The sequence below is a fragment of the Salmo salar genome, chromosome 20 (assembly GCF_965601325.2).
Source record: "Salmo salar chromosome 20, fSalSal1, whole genome shotgun sequence".
Classification (NCBI taxonomy): domain Eukaryota; kingdom Metazoa; phylum Chordata; class Actinopteri; order Salmoniformes; family Salmonidae; genus Salmo; species Salmo salar.
Genome location: NC_138310.1, coordinates 75,900,033 through 75,921,885, shown reverse-complemented (window position 1 = coordinate 75,921,885; position 21,853 = coordinate 75,900,033). Strand labels below are relative to the sequence as shown.

The 21,853-nt window shown below is 46.2% G+C and overlaps 1 protein-coding gene across 4 annotated transcripts in view; it reads right to left on the bottom strand.

Annotated features, from left to right (window-relative positions):
* Positions 1-21,415, bottom strand: part of LOC106581345 (protocadherin Fat 3) — a 409,058-nt gene extending 387,643 nt beyond the window's left edge. For all 4 annotated transcript variants that reach the window (XM_045703949.2, XM_045703954.2, XM_082966726.1 and 1 more), the window contains exon 1: positions 21,284-21,415. The gene's annotated coding sequence lies outside the window, so the exon portion shown is untranslated. The remainder of the gene's footprint in view (positions 1-21,283) is intronic.
* Positions 21,416-21,853: the final 438 nt, after the last annotated feature.

The following is a 21,853-nucleotide window of genomic DNA, read 5'->3' as shown; positions in this document are numbered from 1 at the left end:
TGCTAGTCCAGATCCATTATGGCTAACCAACTGCTAGTCCAGATCCATTATGAATAAGCTAACTGCTAGTTCAGATCCATTATGGCTAACCAACTGCTAGTCCAGATCCATTATGGCTAACCAACTGCTAGTCCAGATCCATTATGGCTAACCAATGCTAGTCCAGATCCATTATGAATAACCAATGCTAGTCCAGATCCATTATGAATAACCAATGCTAGTTCAGATCCATTATGAATAACTAATGCTAGTCCAGATCCAGTATGGCTAACCAACAGCTAGTTCCGATCCATTATGGCTAACCAATGCTAGTCCAGATCCATTACAGCTAACCAATGCTAGTTCAGATCCATTATGAATAACCAATTGCTAGTCCAGATCCATTATGAATAACCAATGCTAGTTCAGATCAATCAGGGTTAGGGCAGCGCTAGTTAAAATCAATCACCATTATCACAGCTGCCGTTTATAGGTGCTGATCAATGTTAAGTGTGACCTCTGGCTGGGTCAGCATCATTAGCACATTACTATATTAGCCACGTCATGGTTAGCTCATCGATAATCTTGCTCTATATCTATCACAGGTCGTGATGAGATCCAAACAGTTAGCATTGTGCTTGTTAAATCCATTTTTGACATTAACATGTAGCATAGCCAGATGCATTATGGCTTTATCATCATTAGCTCTATTAAGATGGTTACTGGTTAACCAAGCAGTAGCTTAGATTCATCATGGTTAGAATTTAGTAGCAAAGCACTAGCTAGCTCCATTGTACTTTTTGCAGAGTTGATCCATCAGCTAGGTGAGCCTATATCTCAACCACAGCTCTCTTCAATCCTCTCCTGACCTGTATAAACAAATATGAAAGGCTCCATATGTGCCTGTTCAAAAATCAATTTAGCAGAATCAAAGCCGGAGAGGTAGGCTATATTAAAAAGGTGGAGAGAAGGGCTCTCACCACTCATGGAGTGTGTGTGTCTGGAGCCTGCAGACACTCAGAGAGGTGTGTGTGTGTGTGTGTGTGTGTGTGTGTGTGTGTGTGTGTGTGTGTGTGTGTGTGTGTGTGTGTGTGTGTGTGTGTGTGTGTGTGTGTGTGTGTGTGTGTGTGTGTGTGTGTGTGTGTCTGTGTGTGTGTGTGTGTGTGTGTGTGTGTGTGTGTGGAGAGAGAGGGGTTATTACCGCTATCAGAGCAAGCGACACCACAGTCACATCTCACACAACCCTCTGGGGACTGATTAGAGTTCTGGGTTCGGCAGGTCCTGTCTGGTCCCACACACACACACACACACACACACACACACACACACACCTCCATGTCCGCTTACTAAAGGGCTGGGAGAAGAGGAGTAAGAAAGGGAGGAGGGGCTGGCAGAGAGAGGAGGAGGAGGGGCTGGCAGAGAGAAGAGGAGAGGAGGAGGGGCTGACAGAGAGAAGAGGAGAGGAGGAGGGGCTGGCAGAGAGAAGAGGAGAGGAGGAGGGGCTGACAGAGAGAAGAGGAGAGGAGGAGGGGCTGACAGAGAGAAGAGGAGAGGAGAAGGGGCTGACAGAGAGAAGAGGAGGAGGGGCTGGCAGAGAGAAGAGGAGAGGAGGAGGGGCTGACAGAGAGAAGAGGAGAGGAGAAGGGGCTGACAGAGAGAAGAGGAGAAGAGGAGGGGCTGACAGAGAGAAGAGGAGAAGAGGAGGGGCTGACAGAGAGAAGAGGAGAGGAGGAGGGGCTGACAGAGAGAAGAGGAGAGGAGGAGGGGCTGGCAGAGAGAAGAGGAGAGGACGGGCTGACAGAGAGAAGAGGAGAGGAGGAGGGGCTGACAGAGAGAAGAGGAGAGGAGGAGAGGCTGGCAGAGAAAAGAGGAGAGGAGGAGGGGGCTGGCAGAGAGAAGAGGAGAGGAGGAGGGGCTGACAGAGAGAAGAGGAGAGGAGGAGGGGCTGACAGAGAGAAGAGGAGAGGAGGAGGGGCTGACAGAGAGAAGAGGAGAGGAGAGGCTGACAGAGAGAAGAGGAGAGGAGGAGGGGCTGACAGAGAGAAGAGGAGAGGAGGAGGGGCTGACAGAGAGAAGAGGAGAGGAGGAGGGGCTGACAGAGAGAAGAGGAGAGGAGGAGGGGCTGACAGAGAGAAGAGGAGAGGAGGAGGGGCTGACAGAGAGAAGAGGAGAGGAGGAGGGGCTGGCAGAGAGAAGAGGAGAGGACGGGCTGACAGAGAGAAGAGGAGAGGAGGAGAGGCTGACAGAGAGAAGAGGAGAGGAGGAGGGGCTGACAGAGAGAAGAGGAGAGGAGGAGGGGCTGACAGAGAAAAGAGGAGGCAGGCTGGCAGAGTGTTTGGTAGGGAGGCAAAGAGAAGAGGAGGAGGGGCTGGCAGAGTGTTTGGTAGGGAGAGAGAGAGAAAAGAGGAGGAGGGCTCGCAGAGAGAAGAGAAGAGGAGGAGGGCTGGTAGAGAGGAGAGGAGGAGGGCTGGCAGAGAGGAAAGGAGGAGGGCTGGCAGAGAGGAGAGGAGGAGGGCTGGCAGAGACGAAAAGGAGGAGGGCTGGCAGAGAGGAGAGGAGGAGGGCTGGCAGAGAGGAGAGGAGGAGGGCTGGCAGAGAGGAAAGGAGGAGGGCTGGCAGAGTGTTTGGTAGGGAAGGAGAGAGAAGAAAGAAGAAGACACGGCGTGAAAAGACATAGAGAATGAAGAGATACAGAAAGAGGGAGGCGAACACCAGGGGATTTGGGCCGAAGCAGACATTTTTCACGTTAAAATGTACGCAAAACAAAAACCAATGACTGCAAGTTAAACAAACAAACAAGTTAAACAAACCATACAACTCTACGCACAAGTATGGTTTTTAACAATTTTCACAGAATATTTTACAAAAACACACTTACTTGAAGAACAGTGCAGATGCAAAGTTGCAAACAAAATCAAACAGAATGACGGTTTGTGCTGTTTGTGCCGTCATTCTGTTGTTTAACTCATTGTTTTTTGTTTGACATACATTTTAAAGTGAAAAATCTGAGTTTCAGAATGATTCTGTTACTGTGGAATTGCTCAGAACAGACAGGTTGCATGGGGCAGGGAGAGCAGGGGAATGAAGAGGTGAGGAGGGGTGAGTAGGGGAGAAGAGGGGAGAGAAGCGAAGAGCAGGGGGAGAGCAGGGGGAGAGCAGGGTTTGTGGCAGGAGCTGTTGAAGTGTGACTGGCTGCCCCAAGGGGCCTTCCTGCTGCCTGCACCACACCAGACAACGTTTACTCTTTCACTGAACACAGGCCCAGGAAGGGGAAGCGAAAGAGACAGAGAAAGAGACAGTGTTGGAAGAAGAGAGGAAGAGGAGAGTGCCGCTGGCCGATGGTCCACTGCACCCGTTGGACGTGAAGCAAAAGCCCTTACTTCGATTATCTTTGATCCACTGCCATGATGGATGGGGCTGTGTGTGTGTGTATGTGTGTGTCAAAGTTTCTGTTAGCCGGTAATAGCCGGCTTTTGGCCGATAAAAAAATTGAAAAACCGTCAAATACCATTGCCGCCAGCCAATTGTCCGGGAGAAGAAAACATCCCATTGTGAAATAATGCTTTTTAGACTATTCATTGATGGAAATATAAGTAAATGGAAACACATTTCACTGGTCATCCTTATCAGTCTATAGGTTCATTTGCATTAACCTATAGCCCCATCCATCATAAAATGGCGCATGTGTACAGTATATTCATTATGTATCTTATTTATCACACTCGTACATCATACAGATACAGAGACTTTGAGCGGTAAATCTGTCTGACAGCGTGAGAGCTGCTGCTACAGCATCTCAAACAGCAAATGCATAGGCAATGGAAGGTAGGCTTCATCAGCGCAACACACACCTCTTTGCAATGAGCTGGAGGCAGTATGCATTTTGAAAACATATTCTTAAATGTTTGAAACCTGAACATTTTACTACATATTATGAGGCATGTCTTACCCTGCATTCAAAGTAGCCTAGCCAAAATAAGACCATATCTGTGGAGGCAATTATTTTATCTAAATTGTATTGTATTGCCCAGTAGCCAAAGGCACAATCCTAGTCATATTAGCAACCCATGCTAGTTGTTGCATATTAGATCTCACCTCTTTCTGCATTTCTAACTGGTCATTTCATCTCTGTCACATGAAACCGCTCACATACTGCCCTGTGTGCATTGCTGTGCTGTGCATCGCTGTAAAGAAATAACAGTTGATCAACATTCTAAGCTAAACATTCTGAGCTTCTGATCAGTTGCGTCAGACTCATTGAAATGTCTTTTTTTTATGTAGCCTTTGCCTACTGGTTGTATGAATTTGTGATCTATCGTCCCCATCTATCCCAGAGTCTGTTTGGAAAAAGCCATTTCTTCCCTTCAACAAGCTGACCAATAGAATAGGTCAACTTTTCTACTATGGGGGATTGTGATAGGCTAGTGACTCTTCTGTACATTACTGGTCTTGTTGGCTGAGGAAAAATAAATGTGGACAGTGATTCTAACATCTTCAAAGTGCACATCAGAATTCAGTAAGAAGGACCGCACATCGATGCATCCTTGACTTGGATGTTCTGTAAAGATGAATTACCATAATGTAAATGTGATTTCTGTCATTCTGAGCACCATGGGTGGACACCCTAATCAGGTTACTCACCCAATGCATATGGGTCCAGTAGATTTCTCAAATGTCCAGTAAATTGAAATGCTGCCACATTTTCCAAACGGAGACCCTGGTTTATGTGTATGTGTGTGCGAGCGTGTCACCCTGCGCATAACGGATTACAGACACACTGAACCCAGTATGCTGATTTAACCATTTAATTACCTCTATGTGACCTAGTAAGATCAAAGCGACACAATAAGATGAAACTGATGAATGAAAATTCACACACCACACGCATGACAAAACATATGAAAATGACTCAAATGAGCAATAAAGGAGCGGTCCATATGTCAGACTGAACAAGTCTGACCCCATGTCGCTCCTTTCTCTGCTCCCACGGGCTTCCCTTATCCTGCTCACTGATCTTGCCATGTGAACACCTGCCTGCTCACACTTGCCTGCCTGCTCACACCTTCCTGCTCTGAACAGTCCCAGTCTCCAGAGAGCAGGACCAGGACTATTGTTTGTGTCAGGTTAGCAGAATGATCTCTAAACACAAGCTGGGACATACAGAGTCACTGAGAGGGCGTCTCTCTCTCTCTCTCTCGGACCTGCTGCCACGCTACAATAACATAGTGCTGAAGTGGTGTTCCATCCCTGACACTGGAGCATCCGCTAACACTAGAAGGCTTCTGTGTTTACAGATCTTCCACTCCCACAGCGCCCAACCACACACACATCACACGACACACTGTAGATAGACACTCCAGACACACATAGACACACCCACTATTGTAAGCCAATGAGGTAGAGCAAACAAACTTGCATTACTGATCACTGGCACAGATTTCAAGTCCCATGTACAGTAACTAACACACCCAGAATATCAACACAGTGTTAAAGACACGAGACAGACTGGCAGACACAGCTTACAGCTAGTGATGCACCGATATGACATTTTTGGCCGATACCAATATCCAATATTTTCCTTGACAAAAAAAAAGATACCGATTGAATCCAGGCTGTATCACATCCGGCCGTGATTGGGAGTATTATTTCATTATTATTTTATTTCACCTTTATTTAACCAGGTAGGCCAGTTGAGAACAAGTTCTCATTTACAACTGCGACCTGGCCAAGATAAAGCAAAGCAGTGTGACAAAAACAGCAACACAGAGTTACACATGGGATAAACAATAAATAGGCCATAGTGGTGAAATAATTACAATTTAGCATTAACACTGGAGTGATAGATGTGCAGATGATGATGTGCAAGTAGAAATACTGGGGTGCAAAAGAGAAAATAAATAAATAACAGTATGGGGATGAGGTAGTTGGGTGTGCTATTTACAGATGGGCTGTGTACAGGTACAGTGATCGGTAAGCTGCTCTGACAGCTGATGCTTGAAGTTAGTGAGGGAGATATAAGTCTCCAGCTTCAGAGATTTTTGCAATTCATTCCAGTCATTGGCAGCAGAGAACTGGAAGGAAAGGCGGCCAAAGGAGGTGTTGGCTTTGGGGATGACCAGTGAGATATACCTGCTGGAGCGCGTGCTACAGATGGGTGTTGCTATGGTGACCAGTGAGCTGAGATAAGGCGGGGATTTACCTAGCAAAGACTTATAGATGACTTGGAGCCAGTGGGTTTGGCAACGAATATGTAGCGAGGGACAGTCAACAAGAGCACACAGGTCGCAGTGGTGGGTAGTATACAGGGCTTTGGTGACAAAACGGATGGCACTGTGATAGACCACATCCAACTTGCTGAGTAGAGTGTTGGAGGCCACTCCGTAAAGGACATCACCAAAGCCAAGGATCGGCAGGACAGTCAGCCGATTCTAGATTCAATTTTGGATTGGAGACGCTCAATGTGAGTCTGGAAGGAGAGCCCACAATCCAACCAGACACCTAGGCACATGTAGCTGTCCTCATATTCTCATATTCTCTCATATTCTAAGTCAGAACCGTCCAGAGTAGTGATGCTAGGCGGGCGGGCAGGTGCGGGCAGCAATCGGTTGAAGCGCATGCATTTAGTTTTAATAGCCTTAAAGAGCAGATGGAGGCCATGGCATGGCATTGTAGCTCGTTTGGCAGTTTGTTAACACAGTGTCCGAGAAAGGGCCAGATGTATACAGAATGGTGTCGTCTGCGTAGAGGTGGATCAGAGAATCACAAGCAGCAAGAGCGACATCATTCATATATACAGAGAAAAGAGTCAGCCCGAGAATTGAACCTTGAACCCCATAGAGACTGTCAGAGGTCCAGACAACAGGCCCTCCGATTTGACACACTGAACTATCTGAGAAGAAGTTGGTGAACCAGGCAAGGCAGTCATTTGAGAAACCAAGGCTATTGAGTCTGCCGATAAGAATGTGGTGATTGAAAGCCTTGGCAAGATCGATGAAAACGGCTGCACAGTACTGTCTTTTATCTATGGCGGTTATGATATCATTTAGGACCTTGGGTGTGGCTGAAGTGCACCCATGACCAGCTCAGAAACCAGATTGGAGAAGGAACGGTGGAATTTGAAATGGTCGGTGATCTGTTAACTTGGCTTTCGAAGACTTTAGAAAGGTAGGGCAGGATGGATATAGGTCTGTAACAGTTTGGGTCTAGAGTGTCTCCCCCTTCGAAGAGGGGGATGACCACGGCAGCATTCCAATCTTTAGGTATCTCAGACCATACGAAAGAGAGGTTGAACAGGATAGTAATAGGGGTTGCAACAATTTCAGCGGATAATTTTAGAAAGAAAGGGTCCAGATTGTCTAGCCCAGCTGGTTTGTAGGGATTAGAGGTCGACCGATTATGATTTTTATTTTTTATTTTTTTTTCAGCGCCGATACCGATACCGATTATTGGAGGACCAAAAAACCGATACCGATTAATCGGACGATTTTTTTATTTATTTGTAATAATGACAATTACAACAATACTGAATGAACACTTATTTTAACTTAATATAATACATAAATACTATCAATTTAGCCTCAAATAAATAATGAAACATGTTCAATTTGGTTTAAATAATGCAAAAACAAAGTGTTGGAGAAGAAAGTAAAAGTGCAATATGTGCCATGTAAAAAACCTGACGTTTAAGTTCCTTGCTCAGAACATGAGAACATATGAAAGCTGGTGGTTCCTTTTAACATGAGTCTTCAATATTCCCAGGTAAGAAGTTTTAGGTTGTAGTTATTATAGGAATTGTATGACTATTTCTCTGTATACGATTTGGATTTCATATACCTTTGACTATTGGATGTTCTTATAGGCACTTTAATATTGCCAGTGTAAATTTTTTTTTACATTTTAGTCATTTAGCAGACGCTCTTATCCAGAGCGACTTACAGTAGTGAATGCATAACAGTATAGCTTCCGTCCCTCTCCTCGCTCCTACCTGGGCTCAAACCAGGAACACATCGACAACAGCCACCCTCGAAGCAGCGTTACCCATGCAGAGCAAGGGGAACAACTACTCCAAGTCTCAGAGCGAGTGACGTTTGAAACGCTATTAGCGCGCACCCGGCTAAATAGCTAGCCATTTCACATCGGTTACACCAGCCTAATCTTGGGAGTTGACAGGCTTGAAGTGATAAACAGCGCAATGCTTGAAGAATTGTGAAGTGCTGCTGGCAAAATGCACGAAAGTGCTGTTTGAATGAATGCTTACGAGCCTGCTGGTGCCTACCACCACTCAGTCAGACTGCTCTATCAAATATCAAATCATAGACTTAATTATAATGTAATAAACACACAGAAATATGAGCCTTATGTCATTAATATGGTCGAATCCGGAAACTATCATCTCGAAAACAAAACGTTTATTTTTTTCAGTGAGATACGGAACCGTTTCGTATTTTATCTAACGGGTGGCATCCCTAAGTCTAAATATTCCTGTTACATTGCACAACCTTCAATGATATGTCATAATTACGTAAAATTCAGGCAAATTAGTTCGCAACGAGCCAGGCGGCCCAAACTGTTACATATACCCTGACTCTGCGTGCAATGACCGCAAGAGACCTGACACAATTTCACCTGGTTAATATTGCCTGCTAACCTGGATTTCTTTTAGCTAAATATGCAGGTTTAAAAATATATACTTCTGTGTATTGATTTTAAGAAAGGCATTGATGTTTATGGTTAGGTACAGTCGTGCAACGATTGTGCTTTTTTCGCAAATGCGCTTTTGTTAAATCATCCCCTGTTTGGCGAAGTTGGCTGTCTTTGTTAGGAAGAAATAGTATTCACACAGTTCGCAACGAGCCTGGCGGCCCAAACTGCTGCATATACCCTGACTCTATTGCAGAGGTGACACATTTTCCCTAGTTAAAAGAAATTCATGTTAGCAGGCAATATTAATTAAATATGCAGGTTTAAAAATATATACTTGTGTATTGATTTTAAGAAAGACATTGATGTTTATGGTTAGGCACACGTTGGAGCAACGACAGTCCTTTTTCGCAAATGCGCACCGCATCGATTATATGCAACGCAGGACAGGCTAGATAAACTTGTAATATCATCAACCATGTGTAGTTAACTAGTGATTATGATTGATTGATTGATTGTTTTTTATAAGATAAGTTTAATGCTAGCTAGCAACTTACCTTGGCTTCTTACTGCATTCACGTAGCAGGCAGGCTCCTCATGTAGTGCAATGTAAAGCAGGTGGTTAGAGCGTTGGACTAGTTAACCATAAGGTTGCATCCCCAAGCTGACAAGGTAAAAATCTGTCGTTCTGCCCCTGAACAAGGCAGTTAACCCACCGTTCCTAGGCCGTCATTGAAAATAAGAATGTGTTCTTAACTGATTTGCCTAGTTAAAAATATTCTTAAAAAAATAATAATAATAAATACATTTTTTTTTAAATCGGCAAATCGGCGGCCAAAAATACCGATTACCGATTGTTATGAAAACTTGAAATCGGCCATAATTAATTGGCCATTCCAATTAATCGGTCGACCTCTAGTAGGGATTCAGATTTTGCAGCGCTTTCAGAACATCAGCTGTCTGGATTTGGTTGAAGGAGAAGCGGAGGGGGGGCTTGGGCAAGCTGCTGCGGGGGGTGCAGAGCTGTTGGTCAGGGTAGGGGTAGCCAGATGGAAAGCATGGCCAGCCGTAGAAAAATGCTTATTGAAATTCTCGATTATCGTAGATTTATCGGTGGTGACAGTGTTTTCTAGCCTCAGTGCAGTGGGCAGCTGGGAGGAGGTGCTCTTATTCTCCCTTATTCTCAACTTTTTGGAATTAGTCCTACAGGATGCAAAATTCTGTTTGAAAAAGCTAGCCTTAGCTTTCCTAACTCTGTGTATATTGGTTCCTAACTTCCCTGAAAAGTTGCATATCGTGGGGGTTATTCGATGCTAATGCAGTACGCCACAGGATGTTTTTGTGCTGGTCAAGGGTAGTCAAGTCTGGAGTGAACCAAGGGCTATATCTGTTCTTATTTCTACATTTTTTGACTGGGGCATGCTTATTTAAGATGGTGAGGAAAGCACTTTTAAAGACCAACCAGGCATCCTCTACTGACGGGATGAGGTCAATATCCTTCCAGGATACCCGGGCCAGGTCGATTAGAAAGGCCTGCTCGCTGAAGTGTTTTAGGGAGCATTTGACAGTGATGAGGGGTGGTTGTTTGACCACGGACCCATTACGGACGCGGGTAATGAGGCAGTGATCGCTGAGATCCTGGTTGAAGACAGCAGAGGTGTATTTAGGGGGCAGGTTGGTCAGGATGATATCTATGAGGGTGCCCATGTTTACGGATTTAGGGTTGTACCTGGTAGGTTCCTTAATAATTTGTGTGAGATTAAGGGCATCTAGCATAGATTGTAGGATGGTCGGGGTGCTAAACTTATCCCAGTTTAGGTCACCTAACAGTACGAATTCTGAAGATAGGTGGGGGGCAATCAATTCACATATGGTATCCAGGGCACAGCTGGGGGCTGAGGGGGGTCTATGACAAGCGGCAACAGTGAGAGACTTGTTTCTGGAAAGGTGGATTTTTAAAAGTAGAAGCTCAAATTGTTTGGGCACAGACCTGGATAGTATCACAGAACTCTGCAGGCTATCTCTGCAGTAGATTGCAACTCCACTCCCTTTGGCAGTTCTATCTTGACGGAAAGACTGGCAGACACAGCACCAGCTAACACAAAGACACAGAGACAGACTGGCAGACACAGTTTACAGCTAACACAAAGACATCGAGACAGACTGGCAGACACAATTTACAGCTAACACAAAGACACAGAGACAGACTGGCAGACACAGTACCAGCTAACACAAAGACACCGAGACAGACTGGCAGACACAGCACCAGCTAACACAAAGACACAGAGACAGACTGGCAGACACAGCACCAGCTAACACAAAGACACAGAGACAGACTGGCAGACACAGCACCAGCTAACACAAAGACACAGAGACAGACTGGCAGACACAGCACCAGCTAACACAAAGACACAGAGACAGACTGGCAGACACAGCTAGATATTTGCTGTATCACAACCGGCCGTGATTGGGAGTCCCATAGCGTGGCGCACAATTGGCCCAGTGTCGTCCGGGTTTATGCCGGTGTAGGCCGTCATTGTAAATAAGAATTTGTTCTTAACTGACTTGCCTAGTTAAATAAAGGCTAAAAAAACAACTAACACAAAGACACCGAGCTAGGTAGACTGGCTGACTGAGCAGTCTCTCCTCCTGTAGGTCTGTACAGGCCTGCTGCTCACTGCCCCAAGGGAACTAGTAGTGAGGAAACACACACAGTCAGTTTATCTCATCATCTTGTCTGAGCAGCAGCAGGCCAGTAAAGAGAAAGCATGCGCAACCAATCAATGCTTTTTTTGATTCGCCAACATCTGCAAGCTAGAAAGAGAGAGGGAGGGAAAGAGAGGGAGAGGGAAAGAGAGGGAGAGGAAAATAGAGAGAGAGAAGAGAATGTGGTGGGGCAGTGGTTCCATTCCAGACGCTTTATAGCTGAAATTACCTTCCCACAGAAGCTCATCAAACAGCGCTCTAACGAGCTATCGATCCCAACCCCACGCTACACTTTAAATGGACTGTTTTCCTATTCCGGGGCGACAAGGTCTCTTGCTCTAAACAACAACATCTATCAAAAATGGAATGAATCTACAGTTAGGAGAAGGAGGGAATGGCCGGGCAGCCCCCCCCCCCCCCCCCCCGGGTTGATTGAGTAGTCTGGTGACAACCGGGGCCATGTTTGAAGAAAAAGAGCAGAAGTTAGTAGCAGTTTGTCTGACACTGCATCATCGAGCTGAACGCGATCAAAAAACCCCAGTGGCCATTTGTTATGGTCGCTAGCAACACCAGTGTTCTAGAATCTATAGCTCAACACCAGTGTTCTAGAATCTATAGCTCAACACCAGTGTTCTAGAATCTATAGCTCAACACCAGTGTTCTAGAATCTATAGCTCAACACCAGTGTTCTAGAATCTATAGCTCAACACCAGTGTTCTAGAATCTATAGCTCAACACCGGGGGAACAGAAGTAAAGCCCTGCCATTTTCAAGCCTCTGTCGGTGCAGTTTATGGAGAGGGGCTCAGCACGGCAAAGTAAATTACACCACATACTGTAGAGTTGATAAGCGGCAGGTGGCAGGAGGCCATGTGTTTCCTCTGACTCACTGTTCGACAGACCTATCAGCATAATTTGAATGCACGGTGAGTGCGCCGAGCGAGAAAAGTAAATTATTACAGGAAAGCATTTTTCGCAAATAATAGGAATGGCAGGCATTTCTCACTCGACTGGAAAAACACACATAAAATATATGGCTTCAAAAAGGGTTTCAATTTTCAGGTGAGCCTGCTCTGACCTTCAGCAGAGACAAAGAAAACCGACATGGAACTTAAGCACTGAGTACAAGCACTAGGCCTAGGTCCCATTTAGGGAAAAGAGGCGGTGGCTTTCTCTCTGTCACTAGCATATGGCTTGGCAGCAAGGCTAACTATTCCTCAACAGAATATCAGGTCCAAAATGCTATTTAGAGAACAGCAAAAACAAGCAAAAATTACCCCGGACATTATCACATTGGTTACTGTCACTTCAGTCACCTCAGTCGATCTACAAATGCCTAGCCTACTAGCTATACAATTAGCCGTTACACATTAACTCACATTAATTCAGCACCAGGATTGGTGCTTAAAACTATAATTTAATACGTACAGAGGGATCTGTTAGCAGAACAAATATTTTATTAACAAAAGGTAAAACAAGATTCAAAAGGCACTCGCACATCTGAGCAATCTTGTTACAGGTGCATGGCAACAGTTGAAACAGGATGAATGAAAAAAGGAAACCGCACACTGTTCTTGATAGTATCACTGATATTTAATAAGCTTACGTATCGGCCTAATGGCCTTCGTCAGAGCTTTTGTGAATTTTCTGAAAACAGCACCTCTATGTAGACCTAGCCCCACCCACAAAAGGTAAACAAAAGGTAAACAAATGTGTCTGCTTTACAGAACTTTTTGTTGTTGTTGCAGTTTTAAAAGAAAATGTTCACAATTCTACATATTTTGCATGACTAATGCCATGTTAATATGATATCTGAGTGAGCGTGACTAACAAAATCAATGGGGCCCCCCTAGAGGTCAGGGTCCCTGGGCACGTGCCCTGCGTGAACGGTCAGTAATTCGGCCATGATTACTACAACTTTAGATAGCTGGCTAGACTAACTACACTAATTTACCGATCTAAAAATGTTAAACTAACATGGGATAATTGAGTGACTGTCAGTGAGTGGCATAAAGTATAACAAGAGAAACTGCTGATGCACAACCAAGTTTCCAAATTGCACCTTTTGTTTTCTACTATTTTAGCTCTCAACAGTAAATTGAGACCCTGAAAATATACTATATATATATATATAAATATATATTTTTTGTATTTATTTTATTATTCTAAAACTTTAACGAGATCCGGACCTCGGTGTCCTCATATGTAGCTACGGCCCTGGCCTTTGCACTCCAAAGAAAGAAATCAAAGGGAAAACTCTGTAAAATTGCAATTATATACCGGTAGCGACCTACAGATGTAGGATCTTAATTTGAGCCAATTTGCTACAGCAGGACAATAATCCTGCAGCAACAGGAAATGTGAATTATTATGTGGATTATAATTAATGTACATTTTTGTAGGGGTTGATACATTTTATTCGTAAGGTAAAATTCTGAAATTACAAAAATGGAAATTACAAACTTCAGAAGCCATTTTAAACATCAAATACATTACACGTTTTACAAGTTCTCCTGCAACAGAGTGATCAAAATAAGATCCTACATCTCTAAAAGAAAAGGTAATTTAATATCTGTTCAAATCTCCAGGCTTGCCCACTAGTACCCACTGGTGGTGCCCTGCTGGTCCAGTCTGCTGTGTGATTGACAGGCCAGACTCTGCAGCCTGCCCCTCAATCCCTGTCTCTCTGAGCTCCTGCCCCCCTATCCCTGTCTCCTTGGACCACTGCCTTCCTGCTCCCCTGCTCCCCTGCCCGCCTGCGCCTGTCTCCCTGTGCTCCTGCCCCCCTATCCCTGTCTCCATGTCTCTCTGCCCTCCTGCTCCCCTGCCCCAGACACAGGGACAGGGACAGGGACACACAACGTCATGTGATCAGGGAGGCAGGGACACACAATGTCATGGAGGCAGAGATGATCGATACCACTCTGCCCTGGCACCAGTCAGTCAATCAGTCAACCAGCCAGCACGTCAGTCAGCCAGTCAGCCAGGGAGCACCACACGGGCATGGCAGGGCACCCAGGAGCATGAAAGGAATACTGCTTGATTGGGCAACACTACATCACGTCACGCCATGCTGTCTGCACAGCGCTCCACTGGCACTACAACACATGCTGTCTGCACAGCGCTCCACGGGCACTACAACACATGCTGTCTGCACAGCGCTCCACTGGCACTACAACACATGCTGTCTGCACAGCGCTCCACTGGCACTACAACACATGCTGTCTGCACAGCGCTCCACTGGCACTACAACACATGCTGTCTGCACAGCGCTCCACTGGCACTACAACACATGCTGTCTGCACAGCGCTCCACTGGCACTACAACACATGCTGTCTGCACAGCGCTCCACTGGCACTACAACACATGCTGTCTGCACAGCGCTCCACTGGCACTACAACACATGCTGTCTGCACAGCGCTCCACTGGCACTACAACACATGCTGTCTGCACAGCGCTCCACTGGCACTACAACACATGCTGTCTGCACAGCGCTCCACTGGCACTACAACACATGCTGTCTGCACAGCGCTCCACTGGCACTACAACACATGCTGTCTGCACAGCGCTCCACGGGCACTACAACACATGCTGTCTGCACAGCGCTCCACTGGCACTACAACACATGCTGTCTGCACAGCGCTCCACTGGCACTACAACACATGCTGTCTGCACAGCGCTCCACTGGCACTACAACACATGCTGTCTGCACAGCGCTCCACTGGCACTACAACACATGCTGTCTGCACAGCGCTCCACTGGCACTACAACACATGCTGTCTGCACAGCGCTCCACGGGCACTACAACACATGCTGTCTGCACAGCGCTCCACGGGCACTACAACACATGCTGTCTGCACAGCACTCCACTGGCACTACAACACATGCTGTCTGCACAGCGCTCCACTGGCACTACAACACATGCTGTCTGCACAGCGCTCCACTGGCACTACAACACACGCTGTCTGCACAGCGCTCCACTGGCACTACAACACATGCTGGATACTGGGTTCGGGTGACAAGGCCGAGGTGTGTCTATGCATCATGCTGACTGGTAGTCATAGTGTGTTTCACTCTCAATATTGTACACTCCCAGTTCCCCCTTCATTAGTATTCTCTTGTGTCTTTCTAGTTTCCTTAATGTCCCTATGAGGGTATAGCCTATCACTTCAGTTCTAGAGGACGCCCCAATAGCCCAGAGAATAACCCTAAACAGCACTACCGTCACCAACGCATTCGTTTCCTTTTTTCACATTCTCTCCATCTCAGCAAGAACCCAACTTTCATGATCCATCACAACAGGAAATGAACATACCAAAATACGGAGGATCTCCTCTATCACATCCAACAGCAGCAAATTCATTGCTGTATTCAAATAAAGGTCCTTTCTATAGAAGACCTGACCAACAATCAGCCAATGGAATAATTACCAGTAATCTCTTTGTCATGTTAAATCATGTCCACTGCTATTCATTTAGAGTGTGCCATTTATTCACACATAGAGAGGAATCCTTTTTACTCCTTTGTAATTCTCCACGTATACACACTCTCACACAGGCACACGCACGCACACACGCACACACACACACAGTCAGGCACACACTCACCTTCCTCATTCACACACACAAACACACACCCAGTGAGATGAACTGCTGGCGGAGTGAGCAGAAAACGTCAATTAAACAGTCTCATTTATTTTCCCTCAAGCCATTACGAAAGCTGACATAAGTCATTACTTGTGAATAATTGTAGCTTTGCTAATATAATTTAGGCATCATTATTTAACCAGGCCTGCCTTTGGAGATTGTAAGGTACACTGCTTCTCTGTCCAAAAGTCAATTCCCTGCAGTGGGAACTATTCCCAAACCAGTGCTCTCTGATTCTTAAATTAAACTCTGTGGTGAGGAGGGTGAGGGATACACACACAGACAGATACACACAGGCGGATGCACACACACACACACACATTCAGAGAAATACACACAAACACACTCTTCTATCTTCAATTGGGCTATTGCACAGTGCTGCATAAAGTCTTATTACATAGGCTAGATGACAAGCAAACCAATACCATGGCTTCAACACACACACACACACACACACACACACACACACACACACACACACACACACACACACACACACACACACCACACACACACACACACACACACACACACACACACACACACACACACACACACACACACACACACACACACACACACACACACAAACACAAACACAATCACACCGATGCATACAGAGCGAAGACATCCATCACATGAGAATCAGCCAGCTGAACAACAAGGAAATAATAGCTTACTCCCTTTGGCTACAATTGAATTTGACACCGTTTGCCACTACTTGTAACATGCCATGTAACAGATATGAAACACACTTGTCTGGCTGTCATGTCACTGTCACACCTCAGATGAGTGTTGGATTGGAAAGCCATCCCAGAGAGATAATTGGCTGACTCCAACAGCGACTAAAAAGGATCATAAAATCATAAAAGACAACAAACACCAAACCACTACTGAAAAACCTTGGGCTCAGTCATAAACTCATAATATCTTACAGAGCTAAGCATTCTAGAGGCTGTAAAACCTTCCAACCATAACTATCTCTGATCACAAATCTAGGATCAGATTACCCTACTGGATAACACTTTACATTCATTTGCTCTTATACCTGTGTAGTGATACTATTTTTGTATTCACATGTTGTTACATACATAGGACCTCATTAATAGCATTATCATTGCATAGTAATGGAGTTGAACGTGAGGAATGAGGGACAGGAGCAGGAGAGAGAAATAAAGAAAGAGAGAGAGTGCATTCCAGCAGTTGCAGAGAACAATGGCACAAGTGCGGCAGTGTGCACACACACACACAAACACAATAGCACAAACAGTGGGACACAACAGCCGCCGTCCCCCTCCGCACTGAAGAGAAGAGGGGGAGGGAGAGAAGCTTGAGAGAGATCCTCCTCCTCGCACACAGGGAGAAAGGGGGGTCACTCCACAGTGTTGGCATTTGGCACGAACAGACGCTCATCAACCCCCGGGAGACAAGCGAGCGAGGGATGAAGGAGAGAGAGGGATGAAGTTAGGGGGGTCAGGAGGAGTAGAGAAGGGAGGAGAAGGAGGGAGGTGAAGGTGGAGGCATTCCAGCCCAGCCTTTAGTGCAGTAGAGTGCAGGGAGGGGAGGTGGAGAAGGGGGGGTTAGGAGTAGAGAGAGAGAGAGAGAGAGAGAGAGAGAGAGAGAGAGAGAGAGAGGAGTAGGAGTGGCGGGTGGGAGCATTTTAGCCCAGTCTATAGAGTGGAGAGAAAGGGAGAGCAGAGGAGAAGAGGAGGGGAGGGGGGCCGAGTGAGTTCTCCTTGTGAGGCTGCATCTGGCAGTCAATACTGGCAGGCTGCTTACCACTGAACCACCTGAGGCTGACAGGTCATTCACTGAATCAGACTTCAGTTTGCAGCACCAGGCAGGAAGATTATAACACGGCACGGCTCAGAGCTCCGGGCTCAGAGCTCCGGGCTCAGGCTGGGTTCCAATCAGACGAACATTACTGTGTGTCTGTGTGGGGAAACAGGTGGAGGAACCAGAGGGGGAAGCAGCGCGGTGTAACGCAACCCGACAGAGCAAGGCAACAGACAGCTGTTTGGCGACCTGCCCTGCCTGCCTGGCTCGCCACTCACCTGCCGAAAGGTGAGACGCCATGTCCCTGCCTCTCTCTTGGAGAGCGGAGCGGGCAATCAATAAGCAAAACGCACAGAACGCACACGCTCACACCGATGGAGACAGAGAGAGTCAAAAGTAAAGCGCACACAACCACACACATATAGCGAGACACACACACACACACACACACACACACACACACACACACACACACACACACACACAAGCCAGGTCACACCTGATATTCAATGATCATCCAGGGGACGTGGGGCCTTCAATACTGACCACTAGGGGCAACGGTGAGCGCTAATACCATGAAGTAGGCCCGCGGCTTGCTAGGCCGTTGTAAGCTCGCGGCTCGCTAGGCCGTTGTAAGCTCGCGGCTCGCTAGGCCGTTGTAAGCTCGCGGCTCGCTAGGCCGTTGTAAGCTCGCGGCTTGCTAGGCCGTTGTAAGCTCGCGGCTCGCTAGGCCGTTGTAAGCTCGCGGCTCGCTAGGCCGTTGTAAGCTCGCGGCCCGCTAGGCCGTTGTAAGCGCGCGGCCGGCTAGGCCGTTGTAAGCTCGCGGCCTGCTAGGCCGTTGTAAGATCGCGGCTTGCTAGGCCGTTGTAAGCTCGCGGCTTGCTAGGCCGTTGTAAGCTCGCGGCTTGCTAGGCCGTTGTAATCCCGCGGCTTGCTAGGCCGTTGTAAGATTGCGGCTTGCTAGGCCGTTGTAAGCTCGCGGCTTGCTAGGCCGTTGTAAGATCGCGGCTTGCTAGGCCGTTGTAAGCTCGCGGCTTGCTAGGCCGTTGTAAGATCGCGGCTTGCTAGGCCGTTGTAAGATCGCGGCTTGCTAGGCCGTTGTAAGATCGCGGCTTGCTAGGCCGTTGTAAGCTCGCGGCTTGCTAGGTCGTTGTAAGATCGCGGCTTGCTAGGCCGTTGTAAGATCGCGGCTTGCTAGGCCGTTGTAAGATCGCGGCTTGCTAGGCCGTTGTAAGATCGCAGGTTAAATTCCATTGCTAGGCAATCGGTTTTTTGTTGTTGTCTTGTTTTACCTTACTCCAAACCTTAACCCCTACCCTAACCTTTCAGACTGAATGCCTAAACTTGACCCTTACCTTCACCTTTCAGAATGAATGCCTTAACTTGACCTTTGAGTTGTTTTAACCCTATCTCAAACCATAACCCTTAACTTAACCAATTGGAATGAATGCTTAAACTTAACCGTTTATCTCCCCCTTGAAAAATACTGAAGTCAGACTATGAGATCTTAGTTGTTACACACACACACACACACACACACACACACACACACACACACACACACACACACACACACACACACACACACTGAGAGAGAGAAAAACAGTAACCCTCTTAGTCTCAACAAGATATGCCGAATTTCCATGCTCTACTGCACTAGGATCATTTTCCCAGAGAAACTCTGAATTAATAGATATTTCATGGATAATTGCGACTCCTCCCCACAAACCGTCGGCACAATTCTGCTGATACGCTAAACAAGGCTGGAATGAATAGTTCCACAATATAACAACCCTTATAACCACCATAAAACCGCCCAGGAAAAATATCCTCACATGCGCGCGCTCACAGGGACGCACGCAGCCTTCATTAAAAAAAAAAAAACACACACACACACACACACACACACACAGTTAATGTTCTTCATGCTCAACGCCCACCGGGTACTGAAGCAGATGGACAGACAGACGTCTGTGCGTCAGTCTGTCTATTTGCGTACACCATGTCGATAACTAAATTGTACTTTGTCCATCATGGCTGCTGAGTTTGTAAACTATCAATTTCGAGAGCAGATATATTTTTTTCTTCTTCTTAACGTCATAGATGCATTGTCCATATATGTGTCCTACCTGCATCAATTCGATTCAGACTGTCACTAACACATATTTTGCATTTTGAATTGGGAGAGCTTGGTTTGAAGAACGTTAGGGGCCGCACAGCCATGCATCAGCTCGTGGCATATGGCACCAGTTGTGATGAAGAAATATCTTATATTTTGGTGCCCACATTCCAGTCTCGGGCAAGCTGTGTGGTGTGGTGCTTATACTTAGAGCGTGGCTAAGATAATACCACTTGATCCATTCATTCAACAATACTTTGCTGCAGTGCAAGCCAATTGTTATTTTCTGGGGCACTGGGCTTCGTGGTATGTGCAAAACATTTCAAGCTCAACCTTTTTATTCAAATTCCCGGAAAAGAGAGCGAGAAATGTCGCTGGATAAAAAGTGGCTCGCACTCAAGTACTCCTACACAAGCCGCTATGTGGGCTTTTGCAAAACCATGGGTTAGGCTGCTATCAGTCTATTATTAATAGGGAATCATGTTGGTGTTATTCTATACATAAACTACTTTGTTTTCCTTTCAAAACATCACGTTTCTCTGCATGAAAGCCTTCATGGCAAGCTCCCTATTTTCCTGCCATTACGATCCATTTTTCCTTATTCTAATTGAGTAGGAATATGGGGGAGAAGCACCTGCATCCCATCATTTCATGTTGTGACATGGGTTATGTATAAATGCATCATATGACATACGTAGACACATTTATCATTTACCCTAACTGATGTTTAATTTAGGGGTTATGTTCGGTACAGGCTTTGTATCCCCGTAGATGCATCGTTAAACTTGATTCCGCTCCTGCACGATGCTGACGATGTCAGATTTATTGCTCCGGGTTTGCGCCGCCGCCGACTTGAGTTCTCCCCCAAGCTTGCAATTCTCTTCATGGCTGGGACACTGTCCTGGGCATTTGAAAATCAATTTTCTCCAGCTAACCTTATTTACAAATACGGTGAAAAAACATCCCAACAACTTTCCCTTTCGCGTCGCCTGGAGAAACCTATCTAGTGTCGCAACCTGCAAAGAGTGTCTATCTACCCTCCAGGCTGCATAATATCGACCCGCCTGTCATAGAAATTTAAATCAGCGATCAACGAAACCAAATGCGAGGGGGCTAGAGGGCAAGTATTGATGAAAAGCCACTGTTGTAGTGGTTAATATTTAGCGGATCTATACTCTCTCCCTGCCCTCCCATCAAACTCATACTGTGCTGTTTAAAAACCTGCAAATGCAACCCTCCAAATCAGTTGACCGCATTCCAAGCAAGCTCCCGCACCGCATTCACTCTCAGCATCGGGTTCAATGAATAGGACTAGCTCGGCTGCTAGCTAATCAATGACTAGGTTACTGCAACCGACTTTCACTCTCGATTTCTGCAGCAAAATGCTTCATTCATTTATTTGAAACGAATAAAACTTACCCTTCCATTCTGTGGTAAATCCGTTTTGGCGAAACTCTTAGCTACTTTGAAGTATCCATAGAAGTTGTAAAGGAACGCACGAGGATCAGTCCAGTAGCAGTAGCCCGCGTTGCACTAGCCTCCACTCGGCAATGTGCTTAATATCTACTATCGTGCAGTGTTTCTGGAGGGGGGTGGGGGTGGGGGTGGGGGGGTGGGGGTTCAGTGGTGCGCGGGCACAGCGCAGCCTACCGGAGTACAAGCGGAAAATAAATAAATCGCTGTACGACATGATAGGACCGGCGCCCACCGCACCCGCCCACAGTAGTCACAGTTTTCTGAACGCATCAGTAAGGACAGGACATTGATTTACTATTGATATTTCACTGGGAAAGGCATTTGGTCTACTTTAAGAAGAGACGCAACAGGAACATAGAACTAGAGAAGCAAAAGGAACATCTGAATGATATACAAAGACTAGGCTATATAAAGGGTTGCATATGCTACATTTTGCATAGCAACATGTAGACCTATCCCTTATAGCCTATAGCATGGCATGTGTTTGTAAATTATTTCTAAATAATTTATGTA